The 27,334-nt window shown below is 27.8% G+C and overlaps 1 protein-coding gene across 2 annotated transcripts in view; it reads right to left on the minus strand.

The window, feature by feature from the left end:
• Positions 1-26,135, minus strand: part of LOC129976476 (organic cation transporter protein-like) — a 96,782-nt gene extending 70,647 nt beyond the window's left edge. Inside the window, exon 1 of one of the 2 annotated variants that reach the window (XM_056090082.1) lies at positions 25,893-26,135. The gene's annotated coding sequence lies outside the window, so the exon portion shown is untranslated. Of the gene's footprint in view, positions 1-19,476; positions 19,601-25,892 lie in introns of those variants that run through there. The other variant, XM_056090083.1, reaches the window with a different exon arrangement.
• Between the last annotated feature and the right edge of the window lie 1,199 nt (positions 26,136-27,334).

Here is a 27,334-nt window from a genome sequence, read left to right on the forward strand (position 1 = left end):
CAAGTAATTTATAATAAATAAATAATTTAATCACATGAGTTGCTTAATTAAAATTAATAAAAAGTGTTTTGTTAATAATAATAATTTAAATAAACTTTTGCTTAGTTTATTTAAAAAATGCGAATTAAGGAAAAAAAGACCGTTACTTGTTATATCCAGGCAATGTTCATTTCGATTCGATTCATGAATCTGTTGCAAACTATTTTAAATAAAAAAATATAGCTCAAATTCGAAGATTCTTCTATATATGAAAAAATATTTGGACTTTTACATTGCAATGAATAGTTTCAGAAATAGTCTATGACCTTAATACGAGGAGAGTCAGTTCTAGAGTTAGCATTTTCAGCCAATCATTAAGATTCTGACAAGACACTCCCACAGAGCAGTAGAACCTAATTTGGTAGCATTTGAACTTTATATCATTTCGAAGCCGCCTATAGATGTTAATCTTTGTAAAGAATAATTCTTTAAACAACTGCCATAAATAGTAAAGAAAATGTAAACTAACTGAATTATATCAAAACTTTTTAATAAAGTATTTTCTCTCTAATCATTATTTTCCAATTTTCAATATATAATATTACATTATACATCGTATTGAATGATTTTTTGTTTGATTGATTGCTTTGATTGACTTTTGATTTCACTAAATTTGTTTTTATTGACTCCTTCCTTCTCAAATTTTTTATGAGTACATTTTTTATTTATTAAAACATTAAATGTTTTAATATCTTGTTACTGTTGAAAATTATCAACAATCTTTTAAGGAAAAATATGAAAAACCAGAAAAGTTTCACAAAAATATTTTAATCAGTTATAGAAGATCTTATTTATTGTAAATATATGTGCCTTTCTAAACGTTATTCCGGAGAAAATTACTACGCCGTTAGACATTTATTTCGTTGTTTTTAAATGAACAAAATAATTGCATTTTGAGTGGATTAAATCAAAGATATTAATGCTGAATATTACCAAAACTAATTTTTTTATATATTTCTAAATAGAACCTTGTTAGTCATATTTTGTGAATAAAGATCTTGATACCCTAACATATGCAATAAAAAAATTTCATAATTTTATGATTAAAATTGACTTTTTAAAATGCTTGAAGCCCAAATAAAATTTATTAAAGAGAACAATCATCAGTATTCAAAAAAGTGTAAAGTTTGGAAAAAAATTAAAAATTCCATTGTAATATTTTATTGGTTTAAACATTCAATAGATATTTATTGTAGGCGTTATAATAATAATAATGCAAAAACAGAATATCTTATGTCATTACCATCGTCATGGAAAGAGCTAAATGATTCCATTACAGAAAGAAATATTTGTTAAAATACAATTAAAATAAACAATTTTATTGGTAAAATAAAGTAACTTTACTGCAATATTTGCTCGAAATTACTTTCCTTCTTCTGTAATACAGAAATACGCTCATGTAACAAATTCCTCTTGTACATTATGCACCATTGTTGATTTAAGCGATTTTCATCCCATAATACGAGATGGAAATCTCTTTCTAAGCATACGGATAATCTCTGCGCATGTGTAAGACATCGATACACAAAATTTCAATTAAATTTATAGATACACTGAAGTCAAATTTTATTTTAGGAAGTTGGAAAATTGGTCGAATTCATAATAAATATAGAATAAGTACAGAAAAAAATTATAAAAAATGGAAATAATGCAGAAAAAATAAATAAAATTATTCGTCGGCTTCCGGACTCGAACTTAAGACCACAAAAAATGAGCGAAAAGTAACATGTCATTCCTGGCAACGCATCCCTTGAACATCCCAGCAGTTTAAGATTCTTAACACCATAAACCAAGTTTCAAATGTGATGGAAATCTGGTTCTAAATGCACAATGCTAAGCAAACAGATGATCTCGGCGCATGTGCAAGACATCGAAATTCAAATTTTCAATTAAATTTATAGATATGCCTAAGGCAAATTTTATTTTAGGAAGTATGAAAATTGGTCGAATTCTTAATAACTATAAAATAATTATGGAAAAAAATTTTTAAAAAATAATGAATAAAAAATAAATAAAATTATTCTTCGGCTTCCAGACTCGAACTTAAGACCACCAAAAAGGATAAAAAAAATAACATGTCATTCTCTACATGCTGGCAATGCATCCCTTGAACATATTATCAAATCTGCTTTATTTGTGAATTCTCTTTCGTAGACTTAATTTTTTTTAATCAGTTGCAAGGATAGCAATCTATTGAACTCAAATAGGAGATGGGGGGGGGGATAATCACAGGGTCATCATGAGAGGGGCTCCCGCCAATGGACCAATGATGTTATTGCCAGATTGGTCAGAGAAGTATAAGACTGAAATGATCTTTGAGTTGGAATCCCGTTTTGTCGAAATCACATTCTTGACAAATTCTATAAAAAACAAACGCCTCTAAATAATCAAATAATGATCAGATAAAACTGTCTTTTATTTAGCAGAGGTTAAAGAAAATTATAAGAAAATTGGACAATTAAAGTGCTTTGCCATATTCCGCCTCAAGTATCGACAAATCAATGCATTTGGTGTCTATTTATGCTATGAGGATGTTTTTTAGTGAAATTTGATTACTGTTTAACTTAAAACTTCAAATCATGAAGATTTCTTCATTAAAAAAACTATTTTGAATTTTATGTCAAATACTATAGATGATGTGGGGGTTTCTTCAAATTCGAAATCTTCCTAGAGTTTTCTTTAATTTCTTTTTCATAATTTTTATTTATTTATTTATTAACGTAATATTTCGTTTACCCATCCTATTAAATGCTTAATGAAGCTCAGAATTTAGTTTAATTGTTCATATATTTTTAATTCTTAGAAATTCCGTTGTTTTTTCTTAGAAAAATGTATACAAGTTGTTTCGATTTGTTTAAAATTATGAGGTAAGTATACTTTTTAATAAACGTTTTAATATATTTTCATTTTTAAGGTTCGGTGGCAAAAATACTTACCACTTCTAGTTCAATTATTATGGGAAGAAGTATAGATTCTTCCTATTTTCCTAAATTAATTAGATAACTAGCAAAATGTTGATGTTTACTTATTTTACAGAATTAGTATATCATAAGACATATCAAAAAATAATTTGGAGATATTTGGGGAAATAATCTAATATTAATCTTTATTAAGGATTAATGTCTTCTTAAGTCAACATTTCAAATTATTATTTTCAAATCAGTTTGTAATTGTGATCTGAAACCAATGCAAATATTATTAATTAATTCATTGTCCCTTGATAAATGGGTACACATTGAGGTAAATAAGAACATTCCTTGAGTGAGGTTAATTAATTAATCAATTAATTTGGTGAATGGCACTGTATAATGAGTCCTTACAGAACATGATTATACACTCACAAAAAGTAAGAGCATGTTTCCCATCTCATTCGATTATTTTGAGATGAAAAAGATGACTATATTTGCAAAATTTGCTATCAATTACCTCAACTGGCTTTATTTAATTAAAAACATCATTACCTCGTTTTAAATGTAAATAAATTACAAAATCCCTCCTTCCATATTTAAAATAATATTACTTCATTATGACTGTACTTAAAGAATGCTTAGGTAGCTCAAATAAGGCATCTTGTCTTTAACTATCAAAGATATGGAAATGTCTTATACTTGTTTTAATCAAATAAATCTATATTTTTTAACCGTGACATAAATATAAAAGCTTTGACCCTGTATTACAATGTTCCCAAAATTTCAAACATATCGGTCCACATTTTGGAAATCGAATTTATAGTGTAACACCTTTATCCTCAGATGCTTGAAAGAAATTTTAAGCCATAAAGGGGCTTTTATGAAGAAAAGAAACACTTGCTATTAAACATAGTTTTGCAAAAACCATTTATAATATGTGGCTTAATAAATATTCAATGCACTTACTACATTTTTGGAAATTGTGAAAAGATGCATATAAATTTAAGAATTTGATTTAGGCTCCACATTTTGGAGTCTATCCTTGGACAAGACGATCCTAGCAAAGACTCCAAAATGTGGATTCTATCCTCCATATTTTGGAGTCTCCCTTCTATAATCTATTCCATATGAGTAAGTATAGAGGACTTTACTTTATTGTTTTTTGTTGTGTTAACATTTTATATCTTTGAACTACGATGTATCAAACTACGAGTCAAAAAAAGCGATGAACTACTGTCACATTACCCGAGAGCAGATCAGATAACGAACTTCCACTCTCCATCTATGTAAGACCTTTTGTGAAGGACAAGGGATGGAGTAAAGTGAGAAGCTGACGTAAGAAAGCGGGGTGAAGGATGTAAGCAGACCCCTAAAGGTTGACCGAAAAAAAAAGAAAGGCTAGAGCAGAAAATGATTTATTTAAAACTTATTTGCTAAAAATAACTAACTTTCCATAGCAAATATTACTTTTATCAAGAGAATGTAGATAAAAGTTGTTTATATCACGTTTAATCACTAACTGGGATCAACATCTCCAAGACGTTGCTGAAATTATTTAAAACAGCTACTCGCAGAGATTATTTTAAACAGCTAATGTTTTACCACTATAACCACCCAAGTTTTATAAGTCAAAGGTAAGAATTTCAAGGACAAATTAATAACTTTATAAAAAATTTGCAATTAAAAAGTATTTTATATAAACTAAAGCTAATGTTTGAGCTTTGAAACAAAAACAAAACTTTAAAATGAAAAATATACACAACACACACTTGCGTTGGCTAGCACATGTAAAGCTTAATAAATATTGTGAATTCAGTTAGATCTGAAGCAAAATGACCCGAAGATTCGGAAAAAAATTTAAATTTAAAATTTAAACAAATTTGAAAATAGAATTTCGAGACTCATGGTATCTTAATTTCCAGAAATTTCAATTTATTATTAATTAGCAGTGAAATAAAAAATGGCTGTTACATTTTAACGGCAAACGGAATAAATTAGTGAACTACATATATTCAAAAACTTTTACAACTTCATTTTATAAAGATAAAATTTGTGACCTTTCAGAATATATAAATCATTATGTATCTACAGAAATAAAATTGTGGGAGTCGAAAACTATTTTAAAAAACAGCATGTTTTTACTCTCTCATATACGAAATATAGAGAAGTATTGTAATCATCGAAAAACTCGAGCTCGACATTTTGACGAATCTTCACGTTTCAGACCTTCCAGAGTTCGAAAAACACATTCTTGGCATTTGTCTGTTCGTGAAGACGATAATTCAAGATTGTTTTGAGCTGGACGAATGAAATGGGGTTAATGGACTTAAGACCAAATTTGTATATTTCTATCAATTTTTGAACGAGATTCATTCAAAGAATGTATATTTGTTTGTTCGAGTACAAGTGAACTCGATCACTACAAAATGTAAAGAGTTAGACAGATAAATTTTGTTATGTAGATTTAGCATCTAAAATATAAATTCTTATCAAATTTTGAACTGAATCTGTTGATCTTCTGTCGGTCAGTACTTCGCATGCATATAAACGAAATTATTTAAATCAATGAAATTAGGTATGTAGTCTTGGAATTCAAATGTACTGTGTCAAATTTGGCCGACAATCGGTCGAAAAAAAGGCATCCAAACTCATATTCGAATGATTGATTCCGTAAAATACTGGATTCAGGCCAAAGGTATATATTTCGTAATTATTGCTCGCCAGTGCCATTTAAGGCATTTGCAATCTTACCCAAGGTCTACAATTCTTTACAAGGTAGGGGAAAGGAGAGATAAAATCTTTATTGGAGAATAAACAAGAAATTTGAGGTATACTACTTTCGTTATTTTTATTATTATTATTGTTTCAAGGTCTAAAAAAATTTTAAAGACCACAAAACGTTTTAGATTTTATTTAAATTCTCCACAAATCGTCAGTATATTTGAAAATATGCACATCCGATAAATAAATTTAAAAAGAAATACTTTATTAACATAATTGTTATCAGTAACAATTTATTAACGTATTTTAAGCTTTTTCAAGATAATAAAATATAGAAAATAATTTTTTTAAGAAGAGAAAGTTTATATAACATCTAACATCTTAGAAATGCTTTATCAAAATTTATTGAGAAAATTTGTTTAAAATAAAGCAACATTTTGAGATTACATCATTTAAAACACTTTACAAAATATATTTCTAAATAAAATTGCATATACATTGATAGCGCAATTTTTATCCCTTTATATATTTTACACTGATTTCTTTTTCTAATTATAAAATGGTAATTAGTGGTGATTTCTGTTTCTTAACGACAAATTTAAAAAAAATAGTTTGCATTCGTAAGACAACATGATACCCCAAAAAATTGAACAAAATAAAAAATTTCTTTATTGGTTCATATGTTAACTTGAATAAACCACTAAAATTCCAAAACTGCATCTACAATTTTTATTACATTAACAATTTTTAATGCGTTATAGGGGAGTAAATAATGATACCACATTCGTTTTTCAGTTCTCCTAGAAAAGAGCCTAATAAATATTAAATTTGAAGATACCATTAATATTGAAATATTTTAATTTAAACTTTATCAATTCAGTTTTTAAATTTGCATGTTTAAATGCCTTACTTATATTTTGTATGTTAGTTGTTCTTTTTTCACAAGTTTGAAAGTTTTAACGTATAATTTTTTTTTTCATTTTGCCCGCATACAATTTAAGAATTTTAAGGTAATAGAAAAAAATTTGTAAATATTTGCATACGTGTTGTAACTTTATATTTTATAGAGTTAATTTTACTAAGATTGTTAAAATTAATTAAAATTTGTTTGTTTTTCTATTATACATTCATCGTGCAAGGATAATATTTTATTATCCTTGCACGATAATTCTTGCAAGATAATTCTTTGGTGCACGATGCACCAAAATTCTTTTAATTTTTTAAGGTAAACTATGTCAAGTAGACTTTCAATATTTTGTAAAAGTTACCGACTATTTTATATATTTTATCTAATCATATTGGAGGAATGGAAACTGTAAATTAATATTTCTCCATGCTGTTTTTCCCATATACCCTTTTTTGAAGCAATAAAGCTATTTTAACACTTGAAAAGGGGGCATGAAATTTTTATGAATGTTCAGAAATACATGTTTTGTGGAATTGTGTGTGGAATTAGACCATTTTTTTAAAAAAATTAAAAGTTCTTGAAACATATTATAAGGAGAGTGTGTGTGTGTGTGTGTGTGTGTGTGTGTGTGTGTGTGTGTGTGTGTGTGTGTGTGTGTGTGTGTGTGTGTGTGTGTGTGTGTGTGTGTGTGTGTGTGTGTGTGTGTGTGTGTGAACAAAAATGTTTGCTTACACACCAGTCAGAACTTCCATCTACATAAGGGAAATGTGGTAGTTAACAGACCATGTTGTTTATGATAACTTGTGATGAATATTTTTTGTAAAATCTTGGTCACCCATCATCATTTTCATTAATGACATAAATTTCACGAAGCCCAGTTTCCCACACTATTTTTTTTTAATTTTAAAAATCTTGCTTGTATAAATTACGCAATTTCTGTAGCCTCGTCAAGAGCCGTTAAATGTTCTATGTTTTTTATCTATTACTAGATGCGCTTACTTTAACGAATTCAATACTTTATCTTTGTGTCCTTCCTATGCAGGAAAAGTTTGAAAAAAAAACTTTCCAGAATAATGTTTGCTCTGTTGAAATCTTCAAATTATCGGCAATTTTTTTCGTGAAATTAAAAAGAGTTTAAATTCTTTGTTTCAGATGCTATAAAATTCTTTGAAAACGAATGTTATGAGTTTTCAAAATTGATTTTGTAGAATTGCTGCCATAATTGATTTCTCATTTTGAACGCTTATCAGCTTTAAGCTATAAATTGTAATTTTATCAATGTGAATGCTTCAATTGATCAGTTTCATATAACAATAATCTGCATGAATTATATGGAATATGATATTACTTTTTATTTAAAAAATGAAAAAATATTTTAAGAAATGGATTAAGTATAATAGAATTTGATACTTTGAATACAATTTAAGTCATGAAATTAATTCGGTGCCAATTCGGTGCTCGGTGTTAACCTAATTTAGTTGCCTATGTTTTTAAAGGCAGCTCTGTTTTTCTGGAAATTATTTATCACCTCATAAAGGGAAAGCATAGTGAACTAAAAATTCATTCATACCGGGATTAAAAAAACACCAATTTTATTACTTTAAAAACGATCTAATTTAATTTCGAAAAACTGAAACAGTCACTTTCATTTCAATGGAATAGTTTCTTTAATTGAAATTTTTACTAAGATTGCTTAAATAGAATTACGTGTTACTCAATAAAGTGAAAATATAATTTAAAAGTATTAAATGTACAAGAATCATAATTACTTTTAAAATTGTAATTCTGCAGAATTTTATTTTTAGGACTTGATAAAACTACAGAGCACTGATTTGACTAAAATAAAAAGTCGTCTTCTAATTTTCTAACATTTCAAGGTTACTTGCACTTCAAGTGATTGTACTTCATATGCACTTCAACATTCTTTATCTCACAGATATTTAAAAAAATATTAGAAATAACAGAATGGCAGTTATCAGCCAATTTTATCTCAAATAGTTCTTAAATTCCTTTACATTCAAAATAGCTTACGCTTAAGTAATGAGTATCTTTCCCAAGCAAAATTTTAAAACAGTAGATTTTGAACCAAAAGACATAGGAAAAAAATCAAGCTCTTTAAAACAATGCTATTATTTATAATATCTAGTACAAAGAATGCTTTCAAAAATTTTATAAACTTTTTTATATTTTTGAATGCATATTATTCCTTTTTAAATATAACTTTTGTTCATAAAAAAGGAAGTGTTCCAGCTTGAGTGTCCAATGTGTTCAGCCAAATTTATAGCACTTAAGTTGTAAAATTTGACTCATACGTAGCTGTGATAGTGACTTAATGTATCTTGATTCCCAAATTTTAAAGTAATTTTCAAAGTAAATTCCAAATTTTCATTTAATGTTACTTTGGAGGATTTTTCTATTACATACACCGAATTTTTACTTATGTAACTCTTTGCATTTTGTTGTTATCATGTTCATTTGCACTCGAACAGACAAGTATCTCTTAAAGTTATTCTACTTAAATTTCCTCTGTGTTAGTTTCGTTAAAAATTTGACAGAAATCTGAGATTTTAGAGTAAAACCCACATACCAAACATCATTCATCAAGTTCAAAACGTTTCAGAGCTATCAGGTTCACGCGCAGACAAATGGGCAGATTGGCATAATTCCATATATATCTTCTTCGAACTTGAGGGGGAAGGACTCTGAAACGCCGAAATTCCTAAAAATCTAAAGTTTGAACTTTTTGACGATTGCAATACTTTCATTTTGTAACTTCGTAACTCGAGGAAGGAAAAACGGCATATGAAACTTAAAAGAATCTACTTAAAGCTGTTAATTATATAGATGGTAATGCATCAATTGTTCTAAAATTGAAAAACTCGCCAAACGTAATTGGGAAAGATGCATTCCTCTGAGCATTTTAATGGGGGGGGTACAGGGTAGTTGTAAAAAGCTGACCCTACTTAGACCTATGTAGGGACTTTTTTGATTGACGTATTTGACGAAGTGGGCACGAAGCTGTTCTTCCACTTGTCAGGCAATATAGGGTGTTGCACTTTCTTGCATGAAGACAGTAAGTCTAAACATTCGAGTCCTCGCAAAACAGGGATGACTTGCTGCCTCCGAGGTTTCAAATAAGGGTCGCAGTGGTAAAACATATTTTAAGCCCTTGGGGAATGTTAAAGAAAAAGGGCCCATGAATGAAATCAGCAGTAAATCACTCCATATAGTAAAGTAAACACAATACAGAGTTGGATATGCTTATGCACATCATTAGGATGAAATACCTCACATGCGACAGTTTTGAATATTCACCAGGATATCGATTAAAAAGTGCCTCATCTTAAAAATAAAAAGTTTAAAATCATGCATTATCTACGGCTATTCTGGTCAGAAATCAGCAAGCAAAATCAATGCGCTACTCTGGGTTTTGAGGATACAAATCTGGTACGACACAGACTTTGTATGGATACCCTTTCAAAACGAACAGCAAAACCTTTCGTACTATAAATTAAGGAAGAGACAAATCACATGACTCCGCTCGAGCACTTGCCGAAGGATATTGAGCATAAAACTCTCATCCAACTAAATAAATAGCAATTTTTACACTTTCATTACGAAATATGTTTCCGTCCTCTTCTCGGCAGCACACCCAACAGGCCAATCTCTTCAATCCATTCTTCAACATAGGCCCTTTCCGCAAGCCTTTCAAGCTTCAGTGTATCCGCAGTGCAACTAAACCATTAATGCTATTCAGATAAAAAGAACTTGAAAAATTAGCACGGCATTTCCTCTCTAAAGTAGTAGCGCTTTTAATTATCGTTTTTTGACGTTTTCTTTTCCACACATTTCACATAACATAAATCGAGTATCAATGAAATACTTCAAGCAGAACGAGCTCTACATAGGTCTGAATACGGTCACTTTAATTATAACCACTTTGTGCGTATTCTATCATCTATTTTTCATCGCGATAATGACACTAAACAGATTGCACAAATATTCAGAGTATTTCTGTTTACAAAGTTAAATTGAGAATATGAGTCATTTTATCCTAAATACGCTTTAGCTTGTTAATTCTTATGTTCTTAGAAATAATTTTTCAACTATCTTATTATATTCATCTTAAGGAATTATGATCATCTGATAATTCTATAGTATTTTAGTATTATTTGTTTCGATTTATTTATAAATCAAAAACCAGAATTCAATCAAATCTTGGCAAGCCCTATTCCAATGAAATCAACTAGTTATCTAAATCCAATCAAAGAGAGGATTGAATTAAATTAAGCAAATCTGATTGACTTTAAATCCACGGATTTTTCGAGATGATTGAACTGTTCTCACTAAAATATTCTCCCGCATTTCTAAAATAAAAATGTTATCCCCCTCCCCATCCCAGTTTAAAAATTATGGATCGTGAGCAAGAGCGTGAACTCCATGAGTGCTCAGACTTTTATTTTCAGATTCCCACACATGAACGTTTTTTACTTCGTAGTATAGTGAACAAATCTAGTATGTATTTTGGACATGTTTTTTGTCCACGATTGAAATCAAAAATTTAAAACAAAACTGCAATTTTTGTAACAGTTCCAAACATCAAATTACATTTATCTATGTCATTATTTTTTGAATTTTCGCGTCTACATGCTTGCAGATGCACGAACCGAAACACTGTCAACCTGCCTACTGATTTGGTTCAAAATTTTATTCGGAAATACTAAATCTGTATATCAAATTTTATCTACCTTAGTCTTTGCATTTTGTAGCTATCGTGTTTACTAGCCTTCAGACATATTCTTTGTGAATGCATTTATTACAAAATTTCATAAAAATCTATAAATTTGATGAAAAAGACCACATACCAAATTACATTCATCGTTCCAAACCATTTTTTTAAATTATTGTGTTCGCACGCAAACAGATATAATCTCTAAAAATGTGTATTTGATATAGGGAAGTCACAAAAGCGAAAGTTTGCCAAAATCTCATTGTTTGTTTTTTCCTTTTTTTTTTTTTTTTTGACTATAGAGATATTTATTTATTTATTTTGTATAACTTCATATATAAGAAGATAAAAAATGGTACATGCCATCGATTTATTCTGCCCTCCTAAAAGACTGTTAGTTGGTGGAATACACCTTCACATTCTATACAATTTAATTAGGTGAACTAACATTCTGTTTTATAACTGCATATGTATATTAACAATGGACCACAAAATTTTGAACCACTGTCACATGACAAAGACATCTAAATCTGAAATTTTTTCCATAAAGTTCTACACAACATTAGAAATTTTAATTATAGTGATAAATTTAACTTGCATTATAACAATCATATCGCAGAGCTTTGAGGAATCGGGTCTGAAGATTGTGAGTACCAATCACAAGATCATCACGGCAATCCTTAACATCATTATTACCGCGATTGCTCTAAATTATGTAAGGAGTACTGTGCGGATGGGGAAAATTTAAAGACCTGCTTTCACAAATTTAATAAAAATAATTTGAAAACATTTTTGTGTTCTAAAAAGTAAATATTTTTATTGCAGTTATTTTCTATATTTTATGCTTTTATTTATAACATTAGTATAACTTTTATAGTTTCTTTAAATCATTTTTTTCCAAATTCGCTACCAGATGGTGCAACTAGCATGGAATCAAAATTTAAATAAATAAATCTATCAACTGATAATTCTGAAAAATTATAACAGCAAGTTGTTATCTAGAAAACTTATGTGTACAGAATTCCTGTCCTCTAGCACATCAAAAAATAAGAGAAAAATTGGTTAAAAATTTTCCATTTTTAGAAATGTGAAAGAACTCAAGTTAAATAAAAAGTATTTTAACTTATTAAGTGAAGTCGTATGAAAAATAGTTATTTGGTAGTTAATGTAATTTTCGTTGTCAATGTTATCTTGCAGTCTAAAGATATTCCCTAACGCCATAAAAAAATGTAAAACTTTTGCTCATTCTTACAACACGTATGAAGAGGAGAACAGCTGTGTACTTCGGGTTCTTATCTGAAGTATTGATCGTGTAGTGAGAAAAAGAAAGTGCGTGTGAAAGGTAGATTACGCCGTTAAACAGGCAAATCTAGGACTTATTGCGAAAAAATGTGCAGTAGAACAGATTTATTACAGCCTAAAAATAGCCAAAACTGCCATGTTACGAACCTAAAAACGATTTAAAGACACTTGACGTTATACAGATAATCATTTCAAAATAAAAAGTAAAAAAAACTCTCGCTATAAACGCCTAAAGTCGATATTTGATAACGATTACTAAAAGAAATAGCTGCCACATCAAACGCCTGTGATTATACACACCTACTTTCTGATTAGATGATTTCTTCTGTATCATAATGTGTTATATTATTCTGTATTACAATGAGAAATAGAAACGAAGTATAATTTAATTAAACAAATGGTTCTAATCATAGGCGTGAGTTATGATGCGAACATGTTAAATCTATTTTTTATTAATATCCGAAGTTCGAGTTGTGAAGATAAATCAAGCGGGATAAAATAAAGGTCTTATACAAGTCCATATTCTTAGTTTGAAAAATCGCTCAAACTACAGAAATTTTAGAATTTTTCTTTTAGTTTCTTCCCCCGCTAATTTGATAACTTTAGTCATGCTATAGCAGAGAAGGTTATTATATTTTATGATAAATTAGAGGGTAAAGTTTACTCAAATAAGAGTCTATTATATGATTCACGAAAGAAAAGGAGGCTTGGTAGCTTAGTTAATTCACAGTTTTCCAGCTACAGTTTAAGCACAATTTTATAGATTATTGAATATGCATGTTAACTAATCAGTAATTTTATTACCATCAAGTTTTGAAGAAACACGATGGTTATTTTGGAATGGATCTCCTTAAAATGCGGTTTGATATCAATATCTGAACTGGCATTTCTCCCGCCAGATTTCCGCAACACAACAACGGGAAGGTACTTGCTTCTTAAAGTAACTCTACCGAACTTACCAACCTCCAACTCTGAAGCTGAAATCTTATTGCCTGGCACCGCGAGTTTACACCTACTAAATGCTACTGAATATTTAAAATACATATCGAAAAAGAAGACAATTTAAAAAAGAATATAAATTTAACGTCCATTTGAACTTTTATTTATTGATCATTTGAGTGTTTTAAGAGTATTGATCATTTCAAAAACAATCACTTCTAGAAATAAAACAATCAATTTGTCGAAATCAAGCAAATCAATTTGTCGAACAAAATTCAAGTCCTTTTTATAACATAAATAGGTTTATCTTTCGAAAAGCAATGAGGCGAAAAAAAAGAACTAGTTTATATAATCAAATTCTTTAAAGTAAACAGAAAGTTCATCAACATGAATTTTGATTTTTAAGATTATATCGGCTGTATGTAGGTGAACAAAGTAATCATTGTATACGGTAATTGTATGTGTGTATTCCGTACGTTCTGAGAATTTATTTTTTGAATTGTGCTGAATTCATGAAATATTTTCGTATCAATATTTGCATCTAAGAATTCATTCACCGAATAAATTTCACACCAATAAATTCATTTAACATCATACAATTTATCAATTCACAAAATAACTCAACATCATTCTTGTTAAATCCGCTTTTTCAAAATTAAAGCTAATACAATTACAGAAAAACAATTTCCAGAATTTGTTTTTTGAATTTTTTCAAAATTAAAAGGTTAATTTTTCAAAATAAATTATTTAACGGCTAAATTTTAGAAGATATATAAAAAAAACTTATAATGAAGAATAGAAATATAGGAGGAAAAATTGAAAAGATTTTTACATCTTCAAATGCATGCAACATTTGCATTAACTTTCGACAACAATGTTTGTGATAAATATTTTTTTAAGTTTAATTTCCATTGTTAATTATAATACTTCCACTATAATATTTTTCCGAACTCTTTATTATTGATTTTTAAATCGTTTATTATGCCTCATAATCATACGACGTCATTTTAAGTATGGAGATGAGGAGTCACTGAATCAACGGCAGATTCATTTCCTAGGAGAAAACAAATGGCGATAATGGGTCGTATTGTTGTATGAGAGTAGGCACATGAGATGCTCATGATGCGGACATTTTGCGTTGACTACAAAGCCCGAAATATTGTTATTCATGGGGATATGGTAATTCAGTCCACTTTGGATGCCAAAAAAAGCTAGGTGTAATTCTTTGCGGCTACTTTAGTTAATAACCATGGTTGATGATGTATAGTTTTATATTCATATTAAATGAGAAAAATATCTTCCATATTCTTTATTGGTAAAGAAATATCTATTTTTCTTTTAAATTGTAAAATTTGAAAAATGAGACAAGTGATATTACTTATTAAGTGAACAATATCGACAAAAAAGCACCGCAAGTATATATTATCAGGTTGAGCTGGCTACTGAGAATATTGGCTATATTTAATTTGAGTTAAAGAGTTTAGATATAACTTCATGTCCGTGACTCCCTCAAATTATCAGGCATTAAAGCCATTTTATTTTAACCATTTTATATATACTCTATTCATTGTGTACAGGAACCCTTTCTTTCGGAGACCATCGTCATGGCATTATAGCGCTATTAAAAATGTAAATGTGGGATTCATTCATTTATCTTCTAAATTTCATGGTATTGCGACTTCATTTTTCATTCGTTTTGTAAACTACGCAGATATTAAACAGAATCTTATTCTTTAGCTTTCAATAAAGATAATTATCATGTGGTCAGATACTTTATGGAACAATCAAAACGGTTTGAACTTCAGGGCAACAATGTGGTCTATTGTTGAAAAATAGACAAAAAATAATAACCCCCCAAATATTCCCACAATTATTAAATCAATATCATTAAAAAAATGTGTTTAGTTTTGAAATGCTGTAAAAACCATTTTTTGCAATAAAATTTTCGGAAGTTATGTGGGAAAAAAATTATTTAGCTTAATTTTTGATTAAAATTCTGATAAAAGTCTCAACATCTTCGAGATGCACATTCCCATCTTCAAAGGCATATTTGTGCCAAATTTTGTAGCAACTGGTCAAGCAGTTTGTCCTGTAGAGCGCTAACACACACATTCATTTTTCTTATTAGCGAAGACAAAGCAGAATGTGTACGTGTGTGTGTGTGTGTGTGTGTGTGTGTGTGTGTGTGTGTGTGTGTGTGTGTGTGTGTGTGTGTGTGTGTGTGTGTGTGTGTGTGTGTGTGTGTGTGTGTGTGTGTGTGTGCCAATCGACCTAATTTTCTGTCCTACGAAATGTTCACCAACACAAATTTTTAAAATTTTAAATAATATAATTTTGGTATTTTCCGTGAATAATTTCTAAAAACTCTTTTGGCTGATATGATTTTATATCATTTTTAAATTCAATAAATTATCTTTTTAGTCATATCAATTTAGTTGGAGTGCAAATTTTCCTTGAATTCTGGCAATTTTCAATAAATATTTTTTCGTATGAATTTCAACGAATGAGTTCATTGCTGCAATGAAATTAAAACCTTTTTCATTATTTTATCAAATATTTAACGGCGAGTTTTTGTTCCCTTGCTGAAAGTCTTGAGATTCTGCTAATTATCCTTGTAGCTCACATGAGGAATCAGAATGTGAAATTACATTACTTCAAGACAACGTGCAATTTAAAATAAATTACCCATGAATTTAAAATTTTAATAACCCTATGATGTAATAATCTATTTCATTAAAAGAATTCATGTACAGTCGTCAATAAAAAAAATTGGAATACCTCCGTGACTTTGTTTGACTCCATGACTATGTAATGTCGATGGAAATGACTCGAGGGGGCAGGTTTGTTGCGATAGACAAACTAATTAACTGAGTTAAACACCAGAATTAATTAACTTCTATCTCGATAATTTTAAGATGAATGTCGGAATGTCCACTTTTTGAGGGACCGTATATTAAATCTATTTGTATTTTTAGATCGACTTTTTATGAAGCATGAAGTTTAACGGGCATTATAATATTGCAGTTAGTTAAATATTAAGTTTATTTCCAGATCAGACAATTTTAATTTAGCATAAATTTTGCCTTCTTTAAAAAATTAAGGAATTTTTTTCTTAGAAGATATAAAATTAGATTGAAGGATAGATTGACTGGTAGAATGTTTAATTAATTTTTACTCTTTACCCTTGTTCATCGTTTGCAAGTAAAAAAAAAACTAAGTGATGAATTGATTTTTAAAGTAATGGAAATGCTACAATACTTAAATTTAAAAAAATATGTATATTTTGAAAAGTCATTCTCATATTAAGGATGAATCTGAGTCGTGTTGTTTGTTTCTCTGAAGTTCCAGAGATAAAAACGCGAAAAAAGTCATATTTTGCTATTAACAAGCTGACAGATTTATTTAATATACTGGTCCCAGTGGGTTTCCTCTTTCCTTGGGTAGAGCTTTCAGCAAACAAAATTAAGTATATCTCAAGAATTACTGCTATTTTCGGAATGAAATTTGATACACACTCATAAAAAGATCGCTGAATCGAATTATTAAATAAATCTCGACATCCGTAAAAAAGTTTCAAGATAGTACTTACTTAATTTGGTTAATCAGTTTGTCATCTCAACAAACCTGTCTTTTTAATCCATGTCTATCGACACCAATTTTGTGACAAAGTTACAGAGGTGTTCCAGTTTTTTTAAGTTGTTGATGACTGTTACATGATAAATAAAACTTGGGTAAAGTCATTAAAACAACATAGCTTTAAAGTCTGTCGTAATTCGATACTTAAAAATACTTTGTTAACGAAATAATGAACATAAAATATGCATAAGAAATTTATTTGAAATTATGCTCAACCAATATTTCCGACGAACCAGCAGGTTGTCAATGCCAAAGCTTATAAGAATGAGGAAAAACCAATGAATAATTTCCCATCCTTAAACTCTGCTCCGATTTCGCTCTTGTTTATTTCATATGAAAATTGTTGACTCCTGGATACATTTCCAATGTTCGCTTGTCCCCATCGTCCTAATGTTTTGACAAATGATGCAAAATAAAAATTTAGCAAAGCCCGAGCTTTAACAACTGGATCAATATTCAACAACTGGATATTTAACAACTGGATCAATCAATCGTCTTTTTGAAGTTATTGTTAACTCAATTAGAATAGCTTATGTTTGTTGTTCAAGTTAATTTTAAAACCATAGTTTCTTTTTTTAAATAGTGTTTTCGTTTATTTATATGATACAGTTATTAAAATTGACTGACATGACTAGATTAATGTTATTAATTCTGATCGGCGAACATCTGTTTGCCGTAAGCGGATAGGTATCGTTTACATTAAAAGTAAAATACATGCTGAGCTTTATTGACATTTTTAACCTTTTCAATACTGCTGTTTATACCAAACAATTGCAACAATTGCAATTTAAATCTAAAAGATACAAGAGCTTGCATATTACTCTGTGGATCTTGGTTTTGCAGTATTATCACAGTAAAATGAAATTGAAAACGTGAATTAAATAATTTTCTTCTTTTGCACAGACGTTTTCCTCAATCTAAAAAACGATCGACAAAGCGAAATTAATATCTTTTTTTCATTTCATCTTTATTCTTCATCTTTATTCTTCTGCTTCACATTTCATCTTTATTCTTTAACATTTCATCTTTATTCTTCTGCTTCACTGATACAACCTAACTTCTTTCAAAATAACGAATCGAAACTTAATTATCAGCGCAAGACGAATTCCAAAAATACTTCCAAAAAACAAAGCGGAAATTAGATCAACTCATGCTCACGTGATACAAATCAAGTACGCTGCACAAGTTTATTTTTGGAATCCATGGTGCATCTTATATATCATTACTCGCCGTATTACGCCATAACACTACAGATTCACGTTAATTGACTGTATGCTCACAAATTCAATAAATGTTTTTTCGTCAAATTTTTAAAAATTTCTGGTTATATTTTTCAAGAAAGCTTTTAAATTGATACTTTAAATATTTCTTTAAATTTACACAAAAATTATTCAATTCACCTTACTCAGAAGATATTGAGATTACCATTGTTTCAACGTAAAATATAACAACAATAGAGGAATATTGCTTGTTCTGTGAAGTGCTGATATGTAAGTTTAAAGACACGGAAATTAGCCTTATTAGCGTAAATACAAAACATTACACTAAAGTTTTAAAATTGAATTACAGCATACGTTAAATAATAATTTAAAAGTATAGCTTTAGATTCTTTTTTAAATAATATATCCCCCCCCCAAAAAAAGACTTTTTTTTTACCTTATACATACTTTTAAAAATTCATTTAAAAAAATCTTAGCAAAATTGTTTTTGATCAACAGTTGATACAGAGGAATGTTTAAGAGTTATAGAACTTCCTCCTTATTATTGCCCATATTTTGATTATTATAATTCAATTATATATATTCATATTATTAGAATTATTTTTTCGGAAATTGTAAATACAATCAATAAAAAGATAATAAATTTTCTCAACACAAAACATTTACTTTATAAATCTAGAGAACTTACATATATTTAATTTTTCCCATTTCAAAATCATTTAAATAATATTAAATAGCATATATATACCGTTAAAAAATGCAATATATATACCGTCGAATCACTTAATTTTATTTTTAAAGTTCGAATCATTTTTATAATAATTATAATTAGAATAAAAATTATAAACATAAGACTTGACATTAAAATTTATCTTTAAATGGACTTTCACCAATGCAGCAATTTTGTTAACCCCACAGTCCTCTTGCCTATTATCTGTCGAATACTCTAGACTATTTAAGTTATGAAAAAGAAGAAGGAAAATGTATCCATGAAACGACGAAAATTTTAATGGGGAAGTATACAGCAAAATTCTAAAAGAAATTCTCAATAATTTTCTAAGAAAGGCAACTTACCTTGATGCTATTATGCCGAAGATATTTCTTCCTAGAAGAAGGAACTCCTTCTCGTTTTGAGTTCACTACATCATTAGTTGATGTCTTACGTGTTCTCTGTCATAATCAGAAGTATCGTTATCAGAATTTGTAAGCATTTAGCGTTTCTCGGAAAGATTTTTTTCCTTTCACTAAAATCATCAATGGGTCATCAGATACCATTTGAACTGATTGCTCAAAGTCTTTTACGACGTTTTGTCTGCCGATTAACGAAGTAAATAAAAACAAATGTGCAGTTATCGGCACCTATCACGACGCCACTGTTCCCACTACAGAGACTTTGTTTTGTCCACTTTTCATAAAAACAATAGAAATAAGAAAAAGCTGAGGATGAAACCAAATTAATATGAATTTATTGGAAATTATCTACATCTATAAAAATGATGGACATTAATATATATATATATTTTACTCATCAGCAATTCGAATTTATTTTTATTTTTAAATTTCTGTTACGATTTTTTTTATCGAATTATTTCTATTTACTATAAATGGTTTCACTGTTTTCTTAATGGCTTGTTATTGCTGAATAAAAAAATTAAACATTTGGGTAAAAAATAAAAAATTTAATTTAATAAACAGAAAGTAAATTTTTTGTTGTAAAACAATAACATTCTAATCGCATTAGAAATAAAGTCCTGTTACTTAAAATTTCCAGTATAATGGGCTTAAGAATCAACAACAGAATATATAAAAGAATCTAGTTCTATGCTTCTTATTTCTTTAGCGATTTGTATTGAAAGGAAATTCTGTCAGATTTAGTAAAGACTTCAAAATATTAAACAAATTTAGAAACATCATAAATACAGAACTCTTTCATTAAAAATAATATAACACGTTCAGAGTTGAACGTGACTTCTAAATTGAATTTCTCACTTTTAAACAGAAACAAGAGATAACCTCGTGATTGCATAATTAGGATAAAAATAAATATGTTATACTTCTAAGCGAAACAATTCTTCTGATTTGATAAGAGATTAGAAAGTTTCCTAAAATAAAATCGTAGAGTAAAGAGTAGTATCTTTTATTACTCTTTTCTGAATTATGCGTTACATTCAATTCAAATATTAACAAAGGTTTAATACAACATTCTATCTTAATAAATTAGAATACTAGAAGTATAACTATAGTTTAGCATATTTGAATTTTAAAAAAGTAATTGGCGAGTTTAAACCTTTCCAATGAACACATTTACAGAAGAATTTAAACCTAATACTTTATAAACATCTTATTAGCTTAATTTTTTTCTTCTTTGGAATAAAAAAAAGTAAAAGCCAATTTAAATATTTTTTACAAAGCGTCCCCACCAAAAACACATATATATATAATATTTTAACGTTATACTAAACCAAACGTTATACTAAAAAGTTTCTCTCAATAAATTATAGGCGACCAAAGTAATTGAGAATTAATTTTCATTTTTCGTCGGAACATATGTAACCCTTCATTTAAAACTTTCAGGTTGTTGAACTGTGATCTGCATTTCACAGTTTCACAAACTATATTATCCTCTTCTTTCTACTTGGTTGAAAGCATTTTCTTTGGCAATGCTTGTCAACGATGTTCCAAATCGTTTTACTAATACTAGGTTAAGTACGTAAAAGAGTAAAAATAGACAAGGCCTCACTTTGACAGTGTGGTGTTATACATTCAAATTAAAGGTACACAACTATTTTTTCTGACTTTACTCCAGTTGGATGCCTTCCATTTCAAGGGTAACGGACAAAAAGCAACGAAAAATCGTGTTGCATTCTAATGACATCATTCGAAAACATGTGCCAATTTTTTTTTTACCTACATTTTTAAAGGTTGGCTTTCGTACGTCCACTTCGGATCGTATAAAAAAAGAATTGAAATATACATTCGAGTAAATAATTAATTAATTGAATTAATAAACATATATCCTACTTCCGCCAGCTCAGATTCATCAAAATAGTTTTTTTTAATCTAAAGTTTCCACTAGTGTAAAAAATATAGTTTGTCAAATATTTGAAACTAAAAATAAAACAACAGATAACATCTAATTATACTAGAATTGAAATAAATAGAATAAATAAATGAATTTATTCTATTTATACCAAATTTTAAAAATTCATCGAAATCAAAACTTTTATACTAGAAATTAATGAAACAAACGATTATGGATGTCAAGAAAAAGAATGATTGGTTAATTAAAATGAAAGTGAATAAATGATTCATTGTTTTCAAAAATAGGAAATTAAGAGAATGATCATAATTAAAATTTCACAAAAAAGTAAAGTATTTTCCTTAAAATAATAAATTTAGAGAAATAATAAATAATTTAAAAAAGAAATTTGCATTTTGAACCTAATTTTTTTGTTTACAATGGTTGTTCCATTTCTTGGACTTAGATTTTTCTTCAGCAAGTAATATATTCAAAAATAGAAAATAATAATTACAATGCTTCTTTCTCTCTCTTTTCCTTCAAATACTATTGAAAAATGTTAAAATTCGTGTTTTAAATAATAATGTGAGTCCCTAATAGTCTAAAATTATGAAAGTTTACAAATAAAACTTAATTTATAATTACAAATTGCTTTGATACTTTACAAGATTTTTATTTCAGTGTATTTGTCGTTGGAAAAGCCGGAAAAAATGTTTACGCAACTAAATTAAAATTCCTCTTTTATAAAAACTACTGGTGTAAAAGATTTGAAAAAGTTAGCTAAGAAAATTTAAAAAGGTAATTCTTTATGATAGAAAACTAACAAAATTTCAAATTTTATTACATTTTAAAGAATTCACGTTTCAGATAGAATTGTGACATAAAAATGTGTAAATTATGTAAGACATAAAAATATTAATAATTTTTTTTTTATAAAATCAAAAATATCTTGCTGAGAGAAAAAAATAATTTTCTTGAAATTAATTTGGCCCAAAGCGGATATTATAATTATTTTCAGAATAACATGTAAGTTTAAAAATAAGAAAATCCTTTAAAAAATTTAATTCCTACCATCTATATTAGATTTTAAAATAAACAAAATAAATAACTGCCTACTTTTTGGGCAACCAAGACCTAATATTTTTTTATTTGTGATATTTTAAGAACATTAAATTTTGTAGTTTCACTTTGCTTCACAAAAGGCATGTTCTCGAACTTACTCAAATTAAACTCAGATATTAATTAAATTTAAGAATATCATCTTAATGTTTTTTTCTTGCTTACTGGTCAATTTGGCCTAGTAATATTTATTTAATTTTTTTATTTCTAGCTCTGGTAAACTTTGTATTATAACTTCTATAATAATTGTATCAAAAAAGATTTTGTAACTTTTTTTGCTATTTTTCGTTCAGATTTTTTATATGCAAGGTGATAAAATCATTGTTCATAAAAGTGAATCGCAGTCGAATGTTTAATTATTTCAGCTTTTCACAATATTTGCTACTTAAAGACTTTTAAAATAAAGACCGAATTAAAACTACTAAAAAATATTCGAAAGTTAGAAAGGGGAAAGAGAAAGTCCAAAATCTGATTACCTAAAAATCTTTTCGGATTTTAGTTCGATCCTAATGACTACATAAAGACCGAAATACAATTTTGAATCTTAATGGCATACAAGTGCCAAAAGATATATGTGTGTGTTTTCTTTTTAACTGTGAAGTTAAAGTTACGCTATCATGTGATACAAAGGAAGTATAAACTCCCATTCTCAATACAACATTAAATAGATGACGACATTGGCGGATTTAGGAATATCGCGGCCTAAGGCTGTCAATGTATTAGGATTAGTCCTTTTAATACGATGGCCAATTTAGTTTCACCTTTCAGCTCATTTTAAACGTCTTAATAATTTATTTTAGTTTAATATTTTTATTTTATTAAATGTGCGAATATCTGTTTATTTATTGTGAATTAAAAGTGACCCGCACTCATGTTTGTACATAGTATAATTAAAGTAGATTTTCAGTTTTATAATTTTTTAATAACTAAATGAACTAATAAAATATTTAGGAACCTGACTAATTATACTTGATAAATAGTTAATATTGTCCTAGAATTTTATCATTCATGGAATTTGCATTTTTCTTATTAATTTATTTTTTGTTAATATTTTTTATTTCATTAAATATGCAAATATGTATTTATTTATTATTAATTTAAAGTGACCAGCACCTATGTTTGTAAATAGTATAATTAAAGTAGATTTTCATATCTATAAATTTTCTAATAACTAAATGAACTAATTAAATATTTAGGAACCTGTTTAATTATACTTGATTAGGATATAATATTATCCTAGTATTTTATCATTCATGGAATTTTCATTTTTCTTATTAATTTATTTTAGGATGATATTTTTTTTATTTTATTAAATGTGCGAATATGTGTTTATTTATTATGAATTTAAAGTGACTAGCACCCATGTTTGTACAAAGCATAATTAAAGTAGATTTTCAGTTTTATAATTTTTCTAATAACTAAATGAACTACTGAAATATTTAGGAACCTGTCTAAGTATACGTAATTAAGATCTAATATTATCATAGTATTTTATCATTCATGGAATTTGCATTTTTTGCAAACCTATTTATTCAGCAAATAGCAAAAAAAAAACTTTTGTAATCGAATTGCTTGTGGCCTTTCAAACTCTCTACCTATTTGGAAATCTACCATTGGATGACATCCTGCACTGTCAATCATATTTAATCGTAAGGAAATTACGATGAAATCGATACAAAGATTATTCAAGGCAATAATTATGTTTGAAAAATCTCACCAGGAATTAAAAGAATAGTAATAATTAGAGTGCTAATAAGATAGTTACATCTTTAGAAAAGCTTTCTTGCTTACAGGGATTTTTTTTAATAATTTTTTTTTATTTTTCTTCCCATACTGTCATAATATGATAAGCTGTTTTAGTGAATCAATTGTAACTTTGAAAAAAATGCTTAGTTGATTGTAAGTTAAGAACACTTATTTTTGACATATAGCTTTTAATATTTTAAAGTAACAAAAATAAATAACTCTAAATAAGAAAATTCTAATAAAAATAATAATTTTAATGATAATAACAAATTTAATAATAATTTTTATAATTCTAGTAATAAGTCTAACAATTTTAATAATGATTTTAATTTAAAGTAATTCTAATTTTTAAAAATTCTATTAAAGTTATGGTTAAATTATTAGGCGAAATTAATGAGTTTATATTTCACCTGTAGTAAGCATATATACTAGATTTATGATTTTTAAGATAACAAAAATTAAGTTAGAATTCCAAAATAATTAGGAGTATTCGAAGATGAAGAATATAAATTTTAATTTTAATGAAATGAAATTTTAAATCGATTCATTAAAATCACACGATAAATAAACATCGGAGAGAATTCTTTTAAATATGCATATTACTAAAATCTAAGGAGGTTTTAGTAATGGCTAAAATTTTTAATAGTTTTCAGATATAAATTCTAAAGGTAACTAAGTTGAAGAAGCCAATTTTTTTGCGAAAAATATACTTTTTTATTTAACATTCATAATATTTGAACAGTTTTCTTTTTAATACCTTTTCCCAATTTTATTTCTAAATTCATTTTTCTGGAAGTTACAGTGATTTTTGTTTGCGCTTATATATATTTTAATGCTACTTTACATCTTTAATTATTATTTCTTAAATTCTAATTAAGAATTTCCTTGAGAAAAATATCTTAAACTAAACTCTAATGCGTATTTTTTGTTCAAATTTAATATAATAATTTCTCATTATATTCTGCATTTCTAGAACAAGAGAATAAATAATCTATTCATTTAGAAATATACTATAATTGTTTTAATGCTCGCAATGCGAAAAGAAATTGAAAATTTCTTGTTATTTATCAGTTGAACCCCAATATTTATGGAGCTTATTAAAATGAAACTTTTCTTTTATTTCCGAAATTAGGTAATATATTTCTTAATCTATCAGCTAAATATTAAGCAAATCATTTGATAAACCTCTAAACTAAAGAATTTTTGACTCATATCTCTTTTTAGTCACAAAAAAAGATCATATTTTCCAATTTTTAAAAACTTTTGTTACTTAACAAGTATATTTTGGTTTTATAGATGTTTTAATTTACAAAAATTCAAAAATATAACTATTTTTAGCTATTAAATATGACTATTATTGTTTTTCAAAAAAAATTAGGTTCGAAAGTAGTTGCATACCTTATAAATTTATATGAGCTACAACATAAAATGCTCTGAAGAATCAAGGAGGCTAAAATTAATACAAGTTAAGTAATCCTATAACAGATGTAGGAAACAAATCTTCTACGTAATCTTTCACTGAGGACTTTAAATATCAGCACTGAAAAGCAGTTCTAAATCAATCAACAGTACATACAGATAAAAATACAAAAATATTAGAACTTACAAGCTTCCATTCTTAGCGGCAAGAAACACAATATACTCTGGTATAGGAACCTTAAGAAAGCAACATGACAGATTCTTAGACCCATTGGAGACTTTGGCGCGAAAACTCGAGCTTTAAATATCCTTTCTGCCGCCATTCAAAGAAAAGAAAGAACTGCAAACTATCCATTATCAAGATCAATGGAAATCATATTAATTTATGAAATACAGAAAAGACATATTCCTTTTTTTTTCAAGTCAGTATATTTTGCCTTATGATCAGTAATTGTGTTACATAAGTTTTGCAAAAGATTTTTTTACTTATTTTTTTTAACTTGGAAGAAAATAAAGAAAGAACGGTGACAGCATTTACTCAACAGTGTTAGCTCACTTATTTTACTTTTTTTTTTTTTTTTTTTTCCTCCTTCCTTTCAGACTCTGCTCCCGCAAACTCAAAGTCAATGTTACTTAACCTAAATTCTATGTTTAGTTACTTTTAAATAAACAACGTGCATAAGTTCTTCGAAATAGCTATGCGTAACACGCTGGATTCATTTCTTTCGTTTACGTTATCCGATTCAAAATATATATATATATATATATATATATATATATATATATATATATATATATATATATATATATATATATATATATATATAACTTAAAATTTTTTTGATAAATTTTTCAAAAATGATAAATTTAACGAATTATACCACCAGTATATACAGAGAAACACGAAATTAAATTAATTATTAAAATATATTTTTCATTGAGTAAGTAAAAAAATATCTAGATTATCATAGGCAAATACTTTATTTTTACTTTATCGTATTTGAAGTATGCAAAGAAAATACTTTGATAAATTTGACCTCAAAATTTTGAAGTATTTACACATTTCAAACCTCACTGAATAAATAGTAAAAAAAAATGTAATTATGTTTGTCTGTCTGACTTTGGACTTCATAACTCATAAAAGCTTTGAGTTAAAGAGATGAAAATCGGTACGTGGTGTTTATGCCAAATTTCTAGATTTCTATCAAATTTTGAACAAAATCCCATCACACGAAGTGTGTCCGGCTCTTTGTCCGAGTGTATTTGAATACGATAATTACAAAGTGCAAAATGCTACATCAATAAAATTTGAAATAAAGCTTTAAAATCTAAACAGCAGATCCATATCAAATTCTAAACCAAATCCATCGACAGGTTAATTGTCAGACGATCTGCATATTTGTTTTCATATAAACGCGATTACTTATAAATGCATCTACTTAAATAAACGAAATTTGGTATTTGATCTTGTTGCCAAAATTGCATATTCGGTTTTCGTCATTATACTACAAAGCCCAAAATGCCCATATGCGAGACTCTGAATATAAAAAAATCTGAACAATGTGGTCTACAGTGCTCAGATTTTCTAATGCTACAGAAGGTTCATATCATTGTCTAAAGTCCATATTT

Source organism: Argiope bruennichi, chromosome 7 (genome assembly GCF_947563725.1).
Source record: "Argiope bruennichi chromosome 7, qqArgBrue1.1, whole genome shotgun sequence".
In the NCBI taxonomy this organism is placed as follows: domain Eukaryota; kingdom Metazoa; phylum Arthropoda; class Arachnida; order Araneae; family Araneidae; genus Argiope; species Argiope bruennichi.